The 17,446-nt window shown below is 45.3% G+C and overlaps 14 non-coding genes across 14 annotated transcripts; all 14 read left to right on the forward strand.

Moving 5' to 3' along the window:
* The first annotated feature begins 91 nt into the window (after nucleotides 1–91).
* On the forward strand, nucleotides 92–282 carry LOC141181860 (U2 spliceosomal RNA). Its single transcript, XR_012257398.1, has one exon. It is a non-coding gene; the product is annotated as a U2 spliceosomal RNA (small nuclear RNA).
* A 1,122-nt stretch (nucleotides 283–1,404) lies between these two features.
* Nucleotides 1,405–1,595, forward strand: LOC141180774 (U2 spliceosomal RNA). Its single transcript, XR_012256413.1, has one exon. It is a non-coding gene; the product is annotated as a U2 spliceosomal RNA (small nuclear RNA).
* A 1,122-nt stretch (nucleotides 1,596–2,717) lies between these two features.
* Nucleotides 2,718–2,908, forward strand: LOC141180786 (U2 spliceosomal RNA). The gene has a single exon (XR_012256424.1). It is a non-coding gene; the product is annotated as a U2 spliceosomal RNA (small nuclear RNA).
* A 1,121-nt stretch (nucleotides 2,909–4,029) lies between these two features.
* LOC141180798 (U2 spliceosomal RNA) lies at nucleotides 4,030–4,220 on the forward strand. Its single transcript, XR_012256435.1, has one exon. It is a non-coding gene; the product is annotated as a U2 spliceosomal RNA (small nuclear RNA).
* Nucleotides 4,221–5,339: 1,119 nt separating this feature from the next.
* On the forward strand, nucleotides 5,340–5,530 carry LOC141180810 (U2 spliceosomal RNA). Its single transcript, XR_012256446.1, has one exon. It is a non-coding gene; the product is annotated as a U2 spliceosomal RNA (small nuclear RNA).
* A 1,118-nt stretch (nucleotides 5,531–6,648) lies between these two features.
* LOC141180822 (U2 spliceosomal RNA) lies at nucleotides 6,649–6,839 on the forward strand. Its single transcript, XR_012256457.1, has one exon. It is a non-coding gene; the product is annotated as a U2 spliceosomal RNA (small nuclear RNA).
* Nucleotides 6,840–7,957: 1,118 nt separating this feature from the next.
* LOC141181749 (U2 spliceosomal RNA) lies at nucleotides 7,958–8,148 on the forward strand. Its single transcript, XR_012257297.1, has one exon. It is a non-coding gene; the product is annotated as a U2 spliceosomal RNA (small nuclear RNA).
* A 1,119-nt stretch (nucleotides 8,149–9,267) lies between these two features.
* Nucleotides 9,268–9,458, forward strand: LOC141180836 (U2 spliceosomal RNA). The gene has a single exon (XR_012256469.1). It is a non-coding gene; the product is annotated as a U2 spliceosomal RNA (small nuclear RNA).
* Nucleotides 9,459–10,574: 1,116 nt separating this feature from the next.
* Nucleotides 10,575–10,765, forward strand: LOC141182173 (U2 spliceosomal RNA). The gene has a single exon (XR_012257564.1). It is a non-coding gene; the product is annotated as a U2 spliceosomal RNA (small nuclear RNA).
* A 1,118-nt stretch (nucleotides 10,766–11,883) lies between these two features.
* On the forward strand, nucleotides 11,884–12,074 carry LOC141181444 (U2 spliceosomal RNA). The gene has a single exon (XR_012257020.1). It is a non-coding gene; the product is annotated as a U2 spliceosomal RNA (small nuclear RNA).
* A 1,117-nt stretch (nucleotides 12,075–13,191) lies between these two features.
* Nucleotides 13,192–13,382, forward strand: LOC141181750 (U2 spliceosomal RNA). The gene has a single exon (XR_012257298.1). It is a non-coding gene; the product is annotated as a U2 spliceosomal RNA (small nuclear RNA).
* Nucleotides 13,383–14,504: 1,122 nt separating this feature from the next.
* LOC141180848 (U2 spliceosomal RNA) lies at nucleotides 14,505–14,695 on the forward strand. The gene has a single exon (XR_012256480.1). It is a non-coding gene; the product is annotated as a U2 spliceosomal RNA (small nuclear RNA).
* A 1,120-nt stretch (nucleotides 14,696–15,815) lies between these two features.
* Nucleotides 15,816–16,006, forward strand: LOC141181445 (U2 spliceosomal RNA). Its single transcript, XR_012257021.1, has one exon. It is a non-coding gene; the product is annotated as a U2 spliceosomal RNA (small nuclear RNA).
* A 1,123-nt stretch (nucleotides 16,007–17,129) lies between these two features.
* On the forward strand, nucleotides 17,130–17,320 carry LOC141180860 (U2 spliceosomal RNA). Its single transcript, XR_012256491.1, has one exon. It is a non-coding gene; the product is annotated as a U2 spliceosomal RNA (small nuclear RNA).
* The last annotated feature ends 126 nt before the right edge of the window (nucleotides 17,321–17,446 follow it).

Below are 17,446 nucleotides of genomic sequence, written 5' to 3' on the forward strand. Positions count from 1 at the left end.
TGTCTTCTTAACGGGAGTCCAGGTGGCCATCTCCACAAATGGACTTTTCAGAATCCTTGGGTGGCACCGTAGTCGGAAACCAATTCTGGTTATCGCTTCTCGGCGTTTTGGCTAAGATCAAGTGTAGTATCTGTTCTTATCAGTTTAATATCTGATACGTCCCCTATCTGGGGATCATATATTAAATGGATTTTTAGAACAGGGAGATGGAAAAAGAGCTTGCTCTGTCCACTCCACGCATTGACCTGGTATTGCAGTATCTCCAGGACTGGTGCACCCCTTCTTTAATGCAGTTTCTAAAATCAGAAAGAATTGAATTCAATGCTTTTTGTTCATTTGGCTTGTTTGTCGGATTTTGGGATGGACTCTTTGGCTTTGCTTTTCTTCTCCTCATTGGATTTTTCATGTTAAAAGTTGCAGAAGCCAGATGACAAGCTCATTTTGGTTCAACTTCAGCAACTGTGCATTGCATTGCCATGTAATGTAATGCAATGCTATCTATCTAGCTCTCCCTCTATACTTCCTTTTGGATAAACAGACATATTAGGCAAGCATTTTGGAGCTTTCACCTAAATAACTACAGGTGGTGAGATAAGCTGCACAATATAATTGACCTTTCAGTATATTGTTGCACACACACCATCTATTTAGCAAATGCCCTTGTTATCAACAGCAGCATTTTAAACTCACCTGAGCTAACAGGTATGTACGCTGGTTACTCTGCTGCGCTTAAAATTTCTTTTTTGGTTTGCTACAATGCCTTTTCTGAAACGTTGTCTCCCTCTGCTGGAACACTGACTTCTTTCATTTAATGCCTGCAGACTATAAAAGAGAAACCAACCCAAAAAGTTTGGTTGATTAGTCTGTGGCATTCTTTTAAACTGTTGCTTATGGCGGTCTCTGTGAGCTTCTCAGTGACATTCAGCCATCCAGGTATCCCGCCTGCAGTAGACGGAATGTGGCAATGGAACGCTGGCTGCGCGTGTCATAATAGGCTCTGAGCCTTTATATACCTGCGCACAGCAGCAGCCACCTTCAGTCTGCTGCTGGACAGCCAGCAGCAGCAGCAGCAGCAGGAGAGGTAATTAATCAGCAACCCTCCTGCTAAGGGTAGACAGCTGCTCGTTCCACCCCCCCCCCCCCAGCCTTAATTGGTTCTCCTCCCTTCCAACGGTGTTGAGGCGGGTGGGAACAGCCGGGGGTTGAGGGTACTGTGCTAAAAGAGGTGGAGTTATGCAGATCTAAAACGCGTGGATTGCAGCAGCAGCAAGCCGAAAAGTGCAGGCATGTGAGGGATCTAGAGGTTGACAGCATGTCTTCTTAACGGGAGTCCAGGTGGCCATCTCCACAAATGGACTTTTCAGAATCCTTGGGTGGCACCGTAGTCGGAAACCAATTCTGGTTATCGCTTCTCGGCCTTTTGGCTAAGATCAAGTGTAGTATCTGTTCTTATCAGTTTAATATCTGATACGTCCCCTATCTGGGGACCATATATTAAATGGATTTTTAGAACAGGGAGATGGAAAAAGAGCTTGCTCTGTCCACTCCACGCATTGACCTGGTATTGCAGTATCTCCAGGACCGGTGCACCCCTTCTTTAATGCAGTTTCTAAAATCAGAAAGAATTGAATTCAATGCTTTTTGTTCATTTGGCTTGTTTGTCGGATTTTGGGATGGACTCTTTGGCTTTGCTTTTCTTCTCCTCATTGGATTTTTCATGTTAAAAGTTGCAGAAGCCAGATGACAAGCTCATTTTGGTTCAACTTCAGCAACTGTGCATTGCATTGCCATGTAATGTAATGCAATGCTATCTATCTAGCTCTCCCTCTATACTTCCTTTTGGATAAACAGACATATTAGGCAAGCATTTTGGAGCTTTCACCTAAATAACTACAGGTGGTGAGATAAGCTGCACAATATAATTGACCTTTCAGTATATTGTTGCACACACACCATCTATTTAGAAAATGCCCTTGTTATCAACAGCAGCCTTTTAAACTCACCTGAGCTAACAGGTATGTGAGCTGGTTACTCTGCTGCGCTTAAAATTTCTTTTTTGGTTTGCTACAATGCCTTTTCTGAAACGTTGTCTCCCTCTGCTGGAACACTGACTTCTTTCATTTAATGCCTGCAGACTATAAAAGAGAAACCAACCCAAAAAGTTTGGTTGATTAGTCTGTGGCATTCTTTTAAACTGTTGCTTATGGCGGTCTCTGTGAGCTTCTCAGTGACATTCAGCCATCCAGGTATCCCGCCTGCAGTAGACGGAATGTGGCAATGGAACGCTGGCTGCGCGTGTCATAATAGGCTCTGAGCCTTTATATACCTGCGCACAGCAGCAGCCACCTTCAGTCTGCTGCTGGACAGCCAGCAGCAGCAGCAGCAGCAGGAGAGGTAATTAATCAGCAACCCTCCTGCTAAGGGTAGACAGCTGCTCGTTCCACCCCCTCCCCCCCCGCCTCAATTGGTTCTCCTCCCTTCCAACGGTGTTGAGGCGGGTGGGAACAGCCGGGGGTTGAGGGTACTGTGCTAAAAGAGGTGGAGTTATGCAGATCTAAAACGCGTGGATTGCAGCAGCAGCAAGCGGAAAAGTGCAGGCATGTGAGGGATCTAGAGGTTGACAGCATGTCTTCTTAACGGGAGTCCAGGTGGCCATCTCCACAAATGGACTTTTCAGAATCCTTGGGTGGCACCGTAGTCGGAAACCAATTCTGGTTATCGCTTCTCGGCCTTTTGGCTAAGATCAAGTGTAGTATCTGTTCTTATCAGTTTAATATCTGATACGTCCCCTATCTGGGGACCATATATTAAATGGATTTTTAGAACAGGGAGATGGAAAAAGAGCTTGCTCTGTCCACTCCACGCATTGACCTGGTATTGCAGTATCTCCAGGACCGGTGCACCCCTTCTTTAATGCAGTTTCTAAAATCAGAAAGAATTGAATTCAATGCTTTTTGTTCATTTGGCTTGTTTGTCGGATTTTGGGATGGACTCTTTGGCTTTGCTTTTCTTCTCCTCATTGGATTTTTCATGTTAAAAGTTGCAGAAGCCAGATGACAAGCTCATTTTGGTTCAACTTCAGCAACTGTGCATTGCATTGCCATGTAATGTAATGCAATGCTATCTATCTAGCTCTCCCTCTATACTTCCTTTTGGATAAACAGACATATTAGGCAAGCATTTTGGAGCTTTCACCTAAATAACTACAGGTGGTGAGATAAGCTGCACAATATAATTGACCTTTCAGTATATTGTTGCACACACACCATCTATTTAGCAAATGCCCTTGTTATCAACAGCAGCCTTTTAAACTCACCTGAGCTAACAGGTATGTGAGCTGGTTACTCTGCTGCGCTTAAAATTTCTTTTTTGGTTTGCTACAATGCCTTTTCTGAAACGTTGTCTCCCTCTGCTGGAACACTGACTTCTTTCATTTAATGCCTGCAGACTATAAAAGAGAAACCAACCCAAAAAGTTTGGTTGATTAGTCTGTGGCATTCTTTTAAACTATTGCTTATGGCGGTCTCTGTGAGCTTCTCAGTGACATTCAGCCATCCAGGTATCCCGCCTGCAGTAGACGGAATGTGGCAATGGAACGCTGGCTGCGCGTGTCATAATAGGCTCTGAGCCTTTATATACCTGCGCACAGCAGCAGCCACCTTCAGTCTGCTGCTGGACAGCCAGCAGCAGCAGCAGCAGCAGGAGAGGTAATTAATCAGCAACCCTCCTGCTAAGGGTAGACAGCTGCTCGTTCCACCCCCCCCCCCCCGCCTTAATTGGTTCTCCTCCCTTCCAACGGTGTTGAGGCGGGTGGGAACAGCCGGGGGTTGAGGGTACTGTGCTAAAAGGGGTGGAGTTATGCAGATCTAAAACGCGTGGATTGCAGCAGCAGCAAGCCGAAAAGTGCAGGCATGTGAGGGATCTAGAGGTTGACAGCATGTTTTCTTAACAGGAGTCCAGGTGGCCATCTCCACAAATGGACTTTTCAGAATCCTTGGGTGGCACCGTAGTCGGAAACCAATTCTGGTTATCGCTTCTCGGCCTTTTGGCTAAGATCAAGTGTAGTATCTGTTCTTATCAGTTTAATATCTGATACGTCCCCTATCTGGGGACCATATATTAAATGGATTTTTAGAACAGGGAGATGGAAAAAGAGCTTGCTCTGTCCACTCCACGCATTGACCTGGTATTGCAGTATCTCCAGGACCGGTGCACCCCTTCTTTAATGCAGTTTCTAAAATCAGAAAGAATTGAATTCAATGCTTTTTGTTCATTTGGCTTGTTTGTCGGATTTTGGGATGGACTCTTTGGCTTTGCTTTTCTTCTCCTCATTGGATTTTTCATGTTAAAAGTTGCAGAAGCCAGATGACAAGCTCATTTTGGTTCAACTTCAGCAACTGTGCATTGCATTGCCATGTAATGTAATGCAATGCTATCTATCTAGCTCTCCCTCTATACTTCCTTTTGGATAAACAGACATATTAGGCAAGCATTTTGGAGCTTTCACCTAAATAACTACAGGTGGTGAGATAAGCTGCACAATATAATTGACCTTTCAGTATATTGTTGCACACACACCATCTATTTAGCAAATGCCCTTGTTATCAACAGCAGCCTTTTAAACTCACCTGAGCTAACAGGTATGTGAGCTGGTTACTCTGCTGCGCTTAAAATTTCTTTTTTGGTTTGCTACAATGCCTTTTCTGAAACGTTGTCTCCCTCTGCTGGAACACTGACTTCTTTCATTTAATGCCTGCAGACTATAAAAGAGAAACCAACCCAAAAAGTTTGGTTGATTAGTCTGTGGCATTCTTTTAAACTGTTGCTTATGGCGGTCTCTGTGAGCTTCTCAGTGACATTCAGCCATCCAGGTATCCCGCCTGCAGTAGACGGAATGTGGCAATGGAACGCTGGCTGCGCGTGTCATAATAGGCTCTGAGCCTTTATATACCTGCGCACAGCAGCAGCCACCTTCAGTCTGCTGCTGGACAGCCAGCAGCAGCAGCAGCAGCAGGAGAGGTAATTAATCAGCAACCCTCCTGCTAAGGGTAGACAGCTGCTCGTTCCACCCCCCCCCCCGCCTTAATTGGTTCTCCTCCCTTCCAACGGTGTTGAGGCGGGTGGGAACAGCCGGGGGTTGAGGGTACTGTGCTAAAAGAGGTGGAGTTATGCAGATCTAAAACGCGTGGATTGCAGCAGCAGCAAGCCGAAAAGTGCAGGCATGTGAGGGATCTAGAGGTTGACAGCATGTCTTCTTAACGGGAGTCCAGGTGGCCATCTCCACAAATGGACTTTTCAGAATCCTTGGGTGGCACCGTAGTCGGAAACCAATTCTGGTTATCGCTTCTCGGCCTTTTGGCTAAGATCAAGTGTAGTATCTGTTCTTATCAGTTTAATATCTGATACGTCCCCTATCTGGGGACCATATATTAAATGGATTTTTAGAACAGGGAGATGGAAAAAGAGCTTGCTCTGTCCACTCCACGCATTGACCTGGTATTGCAGTATCTCCAGGACCGGTGCACCCCTTCTTTAATGCAGTTTCTAAAATCAGAAAGAATTGAATTCAATGCTTTTTGTTCATTTGGCTTGTTTGTCGGATTTTGGGATGGACTCTTTGGCTTTGCTTTTCTTCTCCTCATTGGATTTTTCATGTCAAAAGTTGCAGAAGCCAGATGACAAGCTCATTTTGGTTCAACTTCAGCAACTGTGCATTGCATTGCCATGTAATGTAATGCAATGCTATCTATCTAGCTCTCCCTCTATACTTCCTTTTGGATAAACAGACATATTAGGCAAGCATTTTGGAGCTTTCACCTAAATAACTACAGGTGGTGAGATAAGCTGCACAATATAATTGACCTTTCAGTATATTGTTGCACACACACCATCTATTTAGCAAATGCCCTTGTTATCAACAGCAGCCTTTTAAACTCACCTGAGCTAACAGGTATGTGAGCTGGTTACTCTGCTGCGCTTAAAATTTCTTTTTTGGTTTGCTACAATGCCTTTTCTGAAACGTTGTCTCCCTCTGCTGGAACACTGACTTCTTTCATTTAATGCCTGCAGACTATAAAAGAGAAACCAACCCAAAAAGTTTGGTTGATTAGTCTGTGGCATTCTTTTAAACTGTTGCTTACGGCGGTCTCTGTGAGCTTCTCAGTGACATTCAGCCATCCAGGTATCCCGCCTGCAGTAGACGGAATGTGGCAATGGAACGCTGGCTGCGCGTGTCATAATAGGCTCTGAGCCTTTATATACCTGCGCACAGCAGCAGCCACCTTCAGTCTGCTGCTGGACAGCCAGCAGCAGCAGCAGCAGCAGGAGAGGTAATTAATCAGCAACCCTCCTGCTAAGGGTAGACAGCTGCTCGTTCCACCCCCCCCCCGCCTTAATTGGTTCTCCTCCCTTCCAACGGTGTTGAGGCGGGTGGGAACAGCCGGGGGTTGAGGGTACTGTGCTAAAAGAGGTGGAGTTATGCAGATCTAAAACGCGTGGATTGCAGCAGCAGCAAGCCGAAAATTGCAGGCATGTGAGGGATCTAGAGGTTGACAGCATGTCTTCTTAACGGGAGTCCAGGTGGCCATCTCCACAAATGGACTTTTCAGAATCCTTGGGTGGCACCGTAGTCGGAAACCAATTCTGGTTATCGCTTCTCGGCCTTTTGGCTAAGATCAAGTGTAGTATCTGTTCTTATCAGTTTAATATCTGATACGTCCCCTATCTGGGGACCATATATTAAATGGATTTTTAGAACAGGGAGATGGAAAAAGAGCTTGCTCTGTCCACTCCACGCATTGACCTGGTATTGCAGTATCTCCAGGACCGGTGCACCCCTTCTTTAATGCAGTTTCTAAAATCAGAAAGAATTGAATTCAATGCTTTTTGTTCATTTGGCTTGTTTGTCGGATTTTGGGATGGACTCTTTGGCTTTGCTTTTCTTCTCCTCATTGGATTTTTCATGTTAAAAGTTGCAGAAGCCAGATGACAAGCTCATTTTGGTTCAACTTCAGCAACTGTGCATTGCATTGCCATGTAATGTAATGCAATGCTATCTATCTAGCTCTCCCTCTATACTTCCTTTTGGATAAACAGACATATTAGGCAAGCATTTTGGAGCTTTCACCTAAATAACTACAGGTGGTGAGATAAGCTGCACAATATAATTGACCTTTCAGTATATTGTTGCACACACACCATCTATTTAGCAAATGCCCTTGTTATCAACAGCAGCTTTTTAAACTCACCTGAGCTAACAGGTATGTGAGCTGGTTACTCTGCTGCGCTTAAAATTTCTTTTTTGGTTTGCTACAATGCCTTTTCTGAAACGTTGTCTCCCTCTGCTGGAACACTGACTTCTTTCATTTAATGCCTGCAGACTATAAAAGAGAAACCAACCCAAAAAGTTTGGTTGATTAGTCTGTGGCATTCTTTTAAACTGTTGCTTATGGCGGTCTCTGTGAGCTTCTCAGTGACATTCAGCCATCCAGGTATCCCGCCTGCAGTAGACGGAATGTGGCAATGGAACGCTGGCTGCGCGTGTCATAATAGGCTCTGAGCCTTTATATACCTGCGCAAAGCAGCAGCCACCTTCAGTCTGCTGCTGGACAGCCAGCAGCAGCAGCAGCAGCAGGAGAGGTAATTAATCAGCAACCCTCCTGCTAAGGGTAGACAGCTGCTCGTTCCACCCCCCCCCCGCCTTAATTGGTTCTCCTCCCTTCCAACGGTGTTGAGGCGGGTGGGAACAGCCGGGGGTTGAGGGTACTGTGCTAAAAGAGGTGGAGTTATGCAGATCTAAAACGCGTGGATTGCAGCAGCAGCAAGCCGAAAAGTGCAGGCATGTGAGGGATCTAGAGGTTGACAGCATGTCTTCTTAACGGGAGTCCAGGTGGCCATCTCCACAAATGGACTTTTCAGAATCCTTGGGTGGCACCGTAGTCGGAAACCAATTCTGGTTATCGCTTCTCGGCCTTTTGGCTAAGATCAAGTGTAGTATCTGTTCTTATCAGTTTAATATCTGATACGTCCCCTATCTGGGGCCCATATATTAAATGGATTTTTAGAACAGGGAGATGGAAAAAGAGCTTGCTCTGTCCACTCCACGCATTGACCTGGTATTGCAGTATCTCCAGGACCGGTGCACCCCTTCTTTAATGCAGTTTCTAAAATCAGAAAGAATTGAATTCAATGCTTTTTGTTCATTTGGCTTGTTTGTCGGATTTTGGGATGGACTCTTTGGCTTTGCTTTTCTTCTCCTCATTGGATTTTTCATGTTAAAAGTTGCAGAAGCCAGATGACAAGCTCATTTTGGTTCAACTTCAGCAACTGTGCATTGCATTGCCATGTAATGTAATGCAATGCTATCTATCTAGCTCTCCCTCTATACTTCCTTTTGGATAAACAGACATATTAGGCAAGCATTTTGGAGCTTTCACCTAAATAACTACAGGTGGTGAGATAAGCTGCACAATATAATTGACCTTTCAGTATATTGTTGCACACACACCATCTATTTAGCAAATGCCCTTGTTATCAACAGCAGCCTTTTAAACTCACCTGAGCTAACAGGTATGTGAGGTGGTTACTCTGCTGCGCTTAAAATTTCTTTTTTGGTTTGCTACAATGCCTTTTCTGAAACGTTGTCTCCCTCTGCTGGAACACTGACTTCTTTCATTTAATGCCTGCAGACTATAAAAGAGAAACCAACCCAAAAAGTTTGGTTGATTAGTCTGTGGCATTCTTTTAAACTGTTGCTTATGGCGGTCTCTTTGAGCTTCTCAGTGACATTCAGCCATCCAGGTATCCCGCCTGCAGTAGACGGAATGTGGCAATGGAACGCTGGCTGCGCGTGTCATAATAGGCTCTGAGCCTTTATATACCTGCGCACAGCAGCAGCCACCTTCAGTCTGCTGCTGGACAGCCAGCTGCAGCAGCAGCAGCAGGAGAGGTAATTAATCAGCAACCCTCCTGCTAAGGGTAGACAGCTGCTCGTTCCACCCCCCCCCCCGCCTTAATTGGTTCTCCTCCCTTCCAACGGTGTTGAGGCGGGTGGGAACAGCCGGGGGTTGAGGGTACTGTGCTAAAAGAGGTGGAGTTATGCAGATCTAAAACGCGTGGATTGCAGCAGCAGCAAGCCAAAAAGTGCAGGCATGTGAGGGATCTAGAGGTTGACAGCATGTCTTCTTAACGGGAGTCCAGGTGGCCATCTCCACAAATGGACTTTTCAGAATCCTTGGGTGGCACCGTAGTCGGAAACCAATTCTGGTTATCGCTTCTCGGCCTTTTGGCTAAGATCAAGTGTAGTATCTGTTCTTATCAGTTTAATATCTGATACGTCCCCTATCTGGGGACCATATATTAAATGGATTTTTAGAACAGGGAGATGGAAAAAGAGCTTGCTCTGTCCACTCCACGCATTGACCTGGTATTGCAGTATCTCCAGGACCGGTGCACCCCTTCTTTAATGCAGTTTCTAAAATCAGAAAGAATTGAATTCAATGCTTTTTGTTCATTTGGCTTGTTTGTCGGATTTTGGGATGGACTCTTTGGCTTTGCTTTTCTTCTCCTCATTGGATTTTTCATGTTAAAAGTTGCAGAAGCCAGATGACAAGCTCATTTTGGTTCAACTTCAGCAACTGTGCATTGCATTGCCATGTAATGTAATGCAATGCTATCTATCTAGCTCTCCCTCTATACTTCCTTTTGGATAAACAGACATATTAGGCAAGCATTTTGGAGCTTTCACCTAAATAACTACAGGTGGTGAGAAAAGCTGCACAATATAATTGACCTTTCAGTATATTGTTGCACACACACCATCTATTTAGCAAATGCCCTTGTTATCAACAGCAGCCTTTTAAACTCACCTGAGCTAACAGGTATGTGAGCTGGTTACTCTGCTGCGCTTAAAATTTCTTTTTTGGTTTTCTACAATGCCTTTTCTGAAACGTTGTCTCCCTCTGCTGGAACACTGACTTCTTTCATTTAATGCCTGCAGACTATAAAAGAGAAACCAACCCAAAAAGTTTGGTTGATTAGTCTGTGGCATTCTTTTAAACTGTTGCTTATGGCGGTCTCTGTGAGCTTCTCAGTGACATTCAGCCATCCAGGTATCCCGCCTGCAGTAGACGGAATGTGGCAATGGAACGCTGGCTGCGCGTGTCATAATAGGCTCTGAGCCTTTATATACCTGTGCACAGCAGCAGCCACCTTCAGTCTGCTGCTGGACAGCCAGCAGCAGCAGCAGCAGGAGAGGTAATTAATCAGCAACCCTCCTGCTAAGGGTAGACAGCTGCTCGTTCCACCCCCCCCCCCGCCTTAATTGGTTCTCCTCCCTTCCAACGGTGTTGAGGCGGGTGGGAACAGACGGGGGTTGAGGGTACTGTGCTAAAAGAGGTGGAGTTATGCAGATCTAAAACGCGTGGATTGCAGCAGCAGCAAGCCGAAAAGTGCAGGCATGTGAGGGATCTAGAGGTTGACAGCATGTCTTCTTAACGGGAGTCCAGGTGGCCATCTCCACAAATGGACTTTTCAGAATCCTTGGGTGGCACCGTAGTCGGAAACCAATTCTGGTTATCGCTTCTCGGCCTTTTGGCTAAGATCAAGTGTAGTATCTGTTCTTATCAGTTTAATATCTGATATGTCCCCTATCTGGGGACCATATATTAAATGGATTTTTAGAACAGGGAGATGGAAAAAGAGCTTGCTCTGTCCACTCCACGCATTGACCTGGTATTGCAGTATCTCCAGGACCGGTGCACCCCTTCTTTAATGCAGTTTCTAAAATCAGAAAGAATTGAATTCAATGCTTTTTGTTCATTTGGCTTGTTTGTCGGATTTTGGGATGGACTCTTTGGCTTTGCTTTTCTTCTCCTCATTGGATTTTTCATGTTAAAAGTTGCAGAAGCCAGATGACAAGCTCATTTTGGTTCAACTTCAGCAACTGTGCATTGCATTGCCATGTAATGTAATGCAATGCTATCTATCTAGCTCTCCCTCTATACTTCCTTTTGGATAAACAGACATATTAGGCAAGCATTTTGGAGCTTTCACCTAAATAACTACAGGTGGTGAGATAAGCTGCACAATATAATTGACCTTTCAGTATATTGTTGCACACACACCATCTATTTAGCAAATGCCCTTGTTATCAACAGCAGCCTTTTAAACTCACCTGAGCTAACAGGTATGTGAGCTGGTTACTCTGCTGCGCTTAAAATTTCTTTTTTGGTTTGCTACAATGCCTTTTCTGAAACGTTGTCTCCCTCTGCTGGAACACTGACTTCTTTCATTTAATGCCTGCAGACTATAAAAGAGAAACCAACCCAAAAAGTTTGGTTGATTAGTCTGTGGCATTCTTTTAAACTGTTGCTTATGGCGGTCTCTGTGAGCTTCTCAGTGACATTCAGCCATCCAGGTATCCCGCCTGCAGTAGACGGAATGTGGCAATGGAACGCTGGCTGCGCGTGTCATAATAGGCTCTGAGCCTTTATATACCTGCGCACAGCAGCAGCCACCTTCAGTCTGCTGCTGGACAGCCAGCAGCAGCAGCAGCAGCAGGAGAGGTAATTAATCAGCAACCCTCCTGCTAAGGGTAGACAGCTGCTCGTTCCACCCCCCCCCCGCCTTAATTGGTTCTCCTCCCTTCCAACGGTGTTGAGGCGGGTGGGAACAGCCGGGGGTTGAGGGTACTGTGCTAAAAGAGGTGGAGTTATGCAGATCTAAAACGCGTGGATTGCAGCAGCAGCAAGCCGAAAAGTGCAGGCATGTGAGGGATCTAGAGATTGACAGCATGTCTTCTTAACGGGAGTCCAGGTGGCCATCTCCACAAATGGACTTTTCAGAATCCTTGGGTGGCACCGTAGTCGGAAACCAATTCTGGTTATCGCTTCTTGGCCTTTTGGCTAAGATCAAGTGTAGTATCTGTTCTTATCAGTTTAATATCTGATACGTCCCCTATCTGGGGACCATATATTAAATGGATTTTTAGAACAGGGAGATGGAAAAAGAGCTTGCTCTGTCCACTCCACGCATTGACCTGGTATTGCAGTATCTCCAGGACCGGTGCACCCCTTCTTTAATGCAGTTTCTAAAATCAGAAAGAATTGAATTCAATGCTTTTTGTTCATTTGGCTTGTTTGTCGGATTTTGGGATGGACTCTTTGGCTTTGCTTTTCTTCTCCTCATTGGATTTTTCATGTTAAAAGTTGCAGAAGCCAGATGACAAGCTCATTTTGGTTCAACTTCAGCAACTGTGCATTGCATTGCCATGTAATGTAATGCAATGCTATCTATCTAGCTCTCCCTCTATACTTCCTTTTGGATAAACAGACATATTAGGCAAGCATTTTGGAGCTTTCACCTAAATAACTACAGGTGGTGAGATAAGCTGCACAATATAATTGACCTTTCAGTATATTGTTGCACACACACCATCTATTTAGCAAATGCCCTTGTTATCAACAGCAGCTTTTTAAACTCACCTGAGCTAACAGGTATGTGAGCTGGTTACTCTGCTGCGCTTAAAATTTCTTTTTTGGTTTGCTACAATGCCTTTTCTGAAACGTTGTCTCCCTCTGCTGGAACACTGACTTCTTTCATTTAATGCCTGCAGACTATAAAAGAGAAACCAACCCAAAAAGTTTGGTTGATTAGTCTGTGGCATTCTTTTAAACTGTTGCTTATGGCGGTCTCTGTGAGCTTCTCAGTGACATTCAGCCATCCAGGTATCCCGCCTGCAGTAGACGGAATGTGGCAATGGAACGCTGGCTGCGCGTGTCATAATAGGCTCTGAGCCTTTATATACCTGCGCAAAGCAGCAGCCACCTTCAGTCTGCTGCTGGACAGCCAGCAGCAGCAGCAGCAGCAGGAGAGGTAATTAATCAGCAACCCTCCTGCTAAGGGTAGACAGCTGCTCGTTCCACCCCCCCCCGCCTTAATTGGTTCTCCTCCCTTCCAACGGTGTTGAGTCGGGTGGGAACAGCCGGGGGTTGAGGGTACTGTGCTAAAAGAGGTGGAGTTATGCAGATCTAAAACGCGTGGATTGCAGCAGCAGCAAGCCGAAAAGTGCAGGCATGTGAGGGATCTAGAGGTTGACAGCATGTCTTCTTAACGGGAGTCCAGGTGGCCATCTCCACAAATGGACTTTTCAGAATCCTTGGGTGGCACCGTAGTCGGAAACCAATTCTGGTTATCGCTTCTCGGCCTTTTGGCTAAGATCAAGTGTAGTATCTGTTCTTATCAGTTTAATATCTGATACGTCCCCTATCTGGGGCCCATATATTAAATGGATTTTTAGAACAGGGAGATGGAAAAAGAGCTTGCTCTGTCCACTCCACGCATTGACCTGGTATTGCAGTATCTCCAGGACCGGTGCACCCCTTCTTTAATGCAGTTTCTAAAATCAGAAAGAATTGAATTCAATGCTTTTTGTTCATTTGGCTTGTTTGTCGGATTTTGGGATGGACTCTTTGGCTTTGCTTTTCTTCTCCTCATTGGATTTTTCATGTTAAAAGTTGCAGAAGCCAGATGACAAGCTCATTTTGGTTCAACTTCAGCAACTGTGCATTGCATTGCCATGTAATGTAATGCAATGCTATCTATCTAGCTCTCCCTCTATACTTCCTTTTGGATAAACAGACATATTAGGCAAGCATTTTGGAGCTTTCACCTAAATAACTACAGGTGGTGAGATAAGCTGCACAATATAATTGACCTTTCAGTATATTGTTGCACACACACCATCTATTTAGCAAATGCCCTTGTTATCAACAGCAGCCTTTTAAACTCACCTGAGCTAACAGGTATGTGAGCTGGTTACTCTGCTGCGCTTAAAATTTCTTTTTTGGTTTGCTACAATGCCTTTTCTGAAACGTTGTCTCCCTCTGCTGGAACACTGACTTCTTTCATTTAATGCCTGCAGACTATAAAAGAGAAACCAACCCAAAAAGTTTGGTTGATTAGTCTGTGGCATTCTTTTAAACTGTTGCTTATGGCGGTCTCTTTGAGCTTCTCAGTGACATTCAGCCATCCAGGTATCCCGCCTGCAGTAGACGGAATGTGGCAATGGAACGCTGGCTGCGCGTGTCATAATAGGCTCTGAGCCTTTATATACCTGCGCACAGCAGCAGCCACCTTCAGTCTGCTGCTGGACAGCCAGCTGCAGCAGCAGCAGCAGGAGAGGTAATTAATCAGCAACCCTCCTGCTAAGGGTAGACAGCTGCTCGTTCCACCCCCCCCCCCCCCGCCTTAATTGGTTCTCCTCCCTTCCAACGGTGTTGAGGCGGGTGGGAACAGCCGGGGGTTGAGGGTACTGTGCTAAAAGAGGTGGAGTTATGCAGATCTAAAACGCGTGGATTGCAGCAGCAGCAAGCCAAAAAGTGCAGGCATGTGAGGGATCTAGAGGTTGACAGCATGTCTTCTTAACGGGAGTCCAGGTGGCCATCTCCACAAATGGACTTTTCAGAATCCTTGGGTGGCACCGTAGTCGGAAACCAATTCTGGTTATCGCTTCTCGGCCTTTTGGCTAAGATCAAGTGTAGTATCTGTTCTTATCAGTTTAATATCTGATACGTCCCCTATCTGGGGACCATATATTAAATGGATTTTTAGAACAGGGAGATGGAAAAAGAGCTTGCTCTGTCCACTCCACGCATTGACCTGGTATTGCAGTATCTCCAGGACCGGTGCACCCCTTCTTTAATGCAGTTTCTAAAATCAGAAAGAATTGAATTCAATGCTTTTTGTTCATTTGGCTTGTTTGTCGGATTTTGGGATGGACTCTTTGGCTTTGCTTTTCTTCTCCTCATTGGATTTTTCATGTTAAAAGTTGCAGAAGCCAGATGACAAGCTCATTTTGGTTCAACTTCAGCAACTGTGCATTGCATTGCCATGTAATGTAATGCAATGCTATCTATCTAGCTCTCCCTCTATACTTCCTTTTGGATAAACAGACATATTAGGCAAGCATTTTGGAGCTTTCACCTAAATAACTACAGGTGGTGAGAAAAGCTGCACAATATAATTGACCTTTCAGTATATTGTTGCACACACACCATCTATTTAGCAAATGCCCTTGTTATCAACAGCAGCCTTTTAAACTCACCTGAGCTAACAGGTATGTGAGCTGGTTACTCTGCTGCGCTTAAAATTTCTTTTTTGGTTTTCTACAATGCCTTTTCTGAAACGTTGTCTCCCTCTGCTGGAACACTGACTTCTTTCATTTAATGCCTGCAGACTATAAAAGAGAAACCAACCCAAAAAGTTTGGTTGATTAGTCTGTGGCATTCTTTTAAACTGTTGCTTATGGCGGTCTCTGTGAGCTTCTCAGTGACATTCAGCCATCCAGGTATCCCGCCTGCAGTAGACGGAATGTGGCAATGGAACGCTGGCTGCGCGTGTCATAATAGGCTCTGAGCCTTTATATACCTGCGCACAGCAGCAGCCACCTTCAGTCTGCTGCTGGACAGCCAGCAGCAGCAGCAGCAGCAGGAGAGGTAATTAATCAGCAACCCTCCTGCTAAGGGTAGACAGCTGCTCGTTCCACCCCCCCCCCCCGCCTTAATTGGTTCTCCTCCCTTCCAACGGTGTTGAGGCGGGTGGGAACAGCCGGGGGTTGAGGGTACTGTGCTAAAAGAGGTGGAGTTATGCAGATCTAAAACGCGTGGATTGCAGCAGCAGCAAGCCGAAAAGTGCAGGCATGTGAGGGATCTAGAGATTGACAGCATGTCTTCTTAACGGGAGTCCAGGTGGCCATCTCCACAAATGGACTTTTCAGAATCCTTGGGTGGCACCGTAGTCGGAAACCAATTCTGGTTATCGCTTCTTGGCCTTTTGGCTAAGATCAAGTGTAGTATCTGTTCTTATCAGTTTAATATCTGATACGTCCCCTATCTGGGGACCATATATTAAATGGATTTTTAGAACAGGGAGATGGAAAAAGAGCTTGCTCTGTCCACTCCACGCATTGACCTGGTATTGCAGTATCTCCAGGACCGGTGCACCCCTTCTTTAATGCAGTTTCTAAAATGAGAAAGAATTGAATTCAATGCTTTTTGTTCATTTGGCTTGTTTGTCGGATTTTGGGATGGACTCTTTGGCTTTGCTTTTCTTCTCCTCATTGGATCTTTCATGTTAAAAGTTGCAGAAGCCAGATGACAAGCTCATTTTGGTTCAACTTCAGCAACTGTGCATTGCATTGCCATGTAATGTAATGCAATGCTATCTATCTAGCTCTCCCTCTATACTTCCTTTTGGATAAACAGACATATTAGGCAAGCATTTTGGAGCTTTCACCTAAATAACTACAGGTGGTGAGATAAGCTGCACAATATAATTGACCTTTCAGTATATTGTTGCACACACACCATCTATTTAGCAAATGCCCTTGTTATCAACAGCAGCCTTTTAAACTCACCTGAGCTAACAGGTATGTGCGCTGGTTACTCTGCTGCGCTTAAAATTTCTTTTTTGGTTTGCTACAATGCCTTTTCTGAAACGTTGTCTCCCTCTGCTGGAACACTGACTTCTTTCATTTAATGCCTGCAGACTATAAAAGAGAAACCAACCCAAAAAGTTTGGTTGATTAGTCTGTGGCATTCTTTTAAACTGTTGCTTATGGCGGTCTCTGTGAGCTTCTCAGTGACATTCAGCCATCCAGGTATCCCGCCTGCAGTAGACGGAATGTGGCAATGGAACGCTGGCTGCGCGTGTCATAATAGGCTCTGAGCCTTTATATACCTGCGCACAGCAGCAGCCACCTTCAGTCTGCTGCTGGACAGCCAGCAGCAGCAGCAGCAGCAGGAGAGGTAATTAATCAGCAACCCTCCTGCTAAGGGTAGACAGCTGCTCGTTCCACCCCCCCCCCCCCCCGCCTTAATTGGTTCTCCTCCCTTCCAACGGTGTTGAGGCGGGTGGGAACAGCCGGGGGTTGAGGGTACTGTGCTAAAAGAGGTGGAGTTATGCAGATCTAAAACGCGTGGATTGCAGCAGCAGCAAGCCGAAAAGTGCAGGCATGTGAGGGATCTAGAGGTTGACAGCATGTCTTCTTAACGGGAGTCCAGGTGGCCATCTCCACAAATGGACTTTTCAGAATCCTTGGGTGGCACCGTAGTCGGAAACCAATTCTGGTTATCGCTTCTCGGCCTTTTGGCTAAGATCAAGTGTAGTATCTGTTCTTATCAGTTTAATATCTGATACGTCCCCTATCTGGGGACCATATATTAAATGGATTTTTAGAACAGGGAGATGGAAAAAGAGCTTGCTCTGTCCACTCCACGCATTGACCTGGTATTGCAGTATCTCCAGGACCGGTGCACCCCTTCTTTAATGCAGTTTCTAAAATCAGAAAGAATTGAATTCAATGCTTTTTGTTCATTTGGCTTGTTTGTCGGATTTTGGGATGGACTCTTTGGCTTTGCTTTTCTTCTCCTCATTGGATTTTTCATGT

The sequence above is a fragment of the Phyllobates terribilis genome, unplaced genomic scaffold (genome assembly GCF_046119375.1).
Source record: "Phyllobates terribilis strain yellow unplaced genomic scaffold, ASM4611937v1 Scaffold_34__1_contigs__length_13252353, whole genome shotgun sequence".
NCBI classification, from domain to species: domain Eukaryota; kingdom Metazoa; phylum Chordata; class Amphibia; order Anura; family Dendrobatidae; genus Phyllobates; species Phyllobates terribilis.